We start from the raw sequence: 3,626 nt of genomic DNA on the forward strand, positions 1-3,626 counted from the left end.
GTTAACCTTTTGGGTGTAAAAGGAATTTATTTTTTTGCACCATATTCTTTCTGGAGAAACGTTTCAGTGGTAAACTACAGTTTTGGCCTTTTTTTAAAATTTATTTTAAGCTCAGCATGTAAATTAATACCTTTTTCCTTTTTTACTGCATATCGTCTTTAGTTTTACAAAACCAGGAAAAAATCTGTAAAATAACAATTAAAACTTGTTTGGCATTTGATGCATTTAGCAGATTTAAATATAATAAAACTGTCATTGTACGGTCACCTATTATAAATTAATAAATTATTATTTGCCATTTTTTTACAGCCAGCATGTAAATTATTACTTTTTTTGTAATTTGTGTAGATATTATTTGTAATGTAACAAAATAGGTTAAAAAAAAAATCTGATAGTTAAAAAAAAATTTCAGTCCTTAATGTACATATCAATCAAATAACAGCAAATATCTGTAAAATAGTGATATTTTTACATTAAATACAGTAAACAAAAACAAAAAAAACCTGATCGTTTTTATGTGGATATCATTTGCCGTTTTTGCCATTTTTAGATGTAAATGAAAAAAAAATTCAGCAGTTTTTCTAGTTATCATCTGTAATTTAACAAAATAGGAAGAATCTGTAAAATAACAGGTTAAAAACAAGATATTTCAGTTCTTAGTGTTCTTTTTCTTTCAAACAACAGCAAATGTCTATCAAGTTATTGTATTTTTAGCTGATTTAAATCACAGTGAAATTTTACAGTCACACATTGTTAAGGAACAAATTAGTGTTTGCAAAAATAAAAAAAATTGTGGCTGTTGTTTACACTTTCATGGCTAATGTCTAAGCTAACACTTTAATTCTGTGATTTTACATGTTATGTGTAATTTGACAGAACAGGGAATCTCTGTAAAACACAAGCAAATTCTTTAAAAAAAAAAAAGAAAGAAAGAAAAGCATCATCTACACAGTGCATTGCTTTATTCATTCATTCCTGTAACTTTTCTTACTAAGTAAATGGTGTAAAACACGTTCGCCTTGATGCCGTCCAGAAGCAAAACTGTGATTTGCATCATGTAGAAGTTTGTCACGTCCGTGCTGTGATTCACGCTGGACATTTAAACTTTAATACCACTGCAAAGCAAATGGTGACGCATCAGTGGCTGAAAATAGACGAACCTTGGATTGATGCATCGATCGCCTTTAATGAACACAACTGTGGGCGGAACCGCTCTCGTCTTGAGCGTCTCCCTTCAGTAATGAGCAGCTAATTGAGGCGGCCCGTCTTTTTTTTTTGTTTTGTTATCTGTTTCGTCTCGCTGTGTGCCAGCGTATTGATTCCCCTAATGTGTTTTAAGTCAACTCCATTGAGCCCTGAGATGCTGCAGTTTCCTCCTGAACGGCTAAAGGCGCAGCTGATTGGTGATTAAAGGTTCAGCTCGCTGGTTTCGCAGTATGGAGGGAGGAACAATGACGGGATCCGGCACGGCGTCAACCTCCTGAACACACCGGCTTGTTTAAACCTCCCGCTGTGCTGCTATAATGACTCTGCAGAGTGCGATAGCCTCCGCCATCTGTGGAGCAGCTCCAGCATCCCCCCGGAGACACAGGCCTTCCCTTTGTACGCTTCCGGTTCTCTTTCATCTCCCACTGATCGCTCAAACAGGGAAATGTAAAAGGTGAAAGGTGTGTGGCTTTGTTTAACCGCAGCATCTGCGAGCGCTGGACTGGGAGCAGCTTGTTATTGATAGCTATCAGTCACCCGCTGACCTGTGGGAATAAGGAGAGGAGCTCCAGATGCCGGGTTGTCTTCTGTCCTCCTCGGGGGTGTTGTAGGGATGTACAGAGGGTTGTTGTTACACCTACTTCCTGCCCACATCCACTCTGTCGGTGCATTTGCATAAAGGGTTCGCCACAATACAGTCGTAAACAAAAGCTTGGACACACTTGTGAAGACCATGTGTGTCAGTGCAGGCTTGAGTTTCCAAACACTCCTTTAGCTCTGACTGTCTGTGAAGGAATCATTAAAACATATTTTTCATGTTTTTGCTTCTTTCATAGATTCATTATAGATCTTCTAGAAATATGACAACATCTGCTGCGTCAAAAATATACACACAGCAACTTGAATGATCAGTTTTTGTGATGCAGAAAGTTGCGTTAATCACATTTTCTTAGTTTCGTGGCCTCTTAACTTGTTGTGAGTGATCACGATTGACTTCAGCCGATTTAAATCATGTGTTTGATCCACTCGTTAGACTCAAACGCTACAGTGAGAGAGTCTGAGAAGCTCAGCAAAGATCCGAAAAAGCAAATCAATGACTTTAATGAGTCAAGAAAGTTACTTGGAGCTGTTTTAAAGCAGCTACAGATCTGCTCAAACCACTGTGAGTATAAAGTTCATGGTACAGTTGGAAGGAAAACACGAACTGTCACCTGCTGCTGAGAGGACGGTCAAGAATCAACTAAGAATCACCAAAAAGCAGGTCTGCAATGAATCAGAGGCTACAGGAACACAGCTGTCAGTGTTTCACATCGCTACGGGCTAGAAAGCTGCCACGAAGAGGGAAGTTCTTCCTCAAGAAGCAGAACCTTAAAGCTCAAATGAAGTTTGCTGCTAATCTCATGGACAAAGAAAAGGCCTTCAGGAGGAAAGCTCTGTGGTCAGATCATAGACTGTGTAAAAGATGGACGTAGCAACCAGCCCTCAAGCCAACCTGGAAGTGTCAAAAACCTGCAATATCACTACGTCCACTAGCTGCTGGCTCCANATTTATGGATACTAAAAGATGAAAGATAGATACAGTCGTGACTCGATAATCCAACACTAAATGTAAAACCTTCTTCTATGTCGGATTGTTCAGACGGAGGTCGAGATACAAGGAGGGCTTGATGCTGGAAGGCTCAATAGTTGTTAATATTCATTGTTTATAGTTGTTATAATAAGTAGTGTATTGTTAGAACACGTCACATCGCTGGATTTCACGTCTAATTGTCTGGTGCGATTGTGCACGATCCGGCCACTTCTACCCCGGGGCAGCGCTCTGATGGGGTGGAAGTGTCCAGAACACACAGGCAGTACTTGGCTGCTGATGCTAGTTTAGTTAGTGGTCACACTTCTGTTTCCACCATCGGTGGCGGCGGGGGAGTGGCAGATACGCTCCACCGTTACATCCATGTTTACTTCCATAAACACTGAGCACGCTCGCTGCGTGTGACGTCGTCGTGTCCTCTTCTGTGCATGCGGGACACTTTTGGGTCGTATGAAGTTCACACAGCAGATCACATACAAGTCACGTTTAACTGGAAATGTGACCGAACTCGTGAAAAAATCCTCATTGAGCATCAAGTCTTGCAGTCTGAACGTAGCCAATCTGTGGGATTGTTCAGTCAGATAATACGCCGTCATCCTGATTGGTGACATTAAATGTCATGTTGGAGTCAGAATCCAAGGCTGTCGGTATGTTAAGGACAGCAAGGTTTTCAGATTGTTTAGGGTCCGATTATCGAGTCACGACTGTCTGTGAATTAGGACTTTCCAAAATGTGTCTATTGCCTGCTCTATGTCAGTGTTTGCAGAATACATTTTAAAAATACATTTTTTTGTCCTGTTAACCTTTTGGGTGTAAAAGGAATTTATTTTTT

The sequence above is a fragment of the Stegastes partitus genome, unplaced genomic scaffold, assembly GCF_000690725.1.
Source record: "Stegastes partitus isolate 25-593 unplaced genomic scaffold, Stegastes_partitus-1.0.2 Scaffold1039, whole genome shotgun sequence".
In the NCBI taxonomy this organism is placed as follows: domain Eukaryota; kingdom Metazoa; phylum Chordata; class Actinopteri; family Pomacentridae; genus Stegastes; species Stegastes partitus.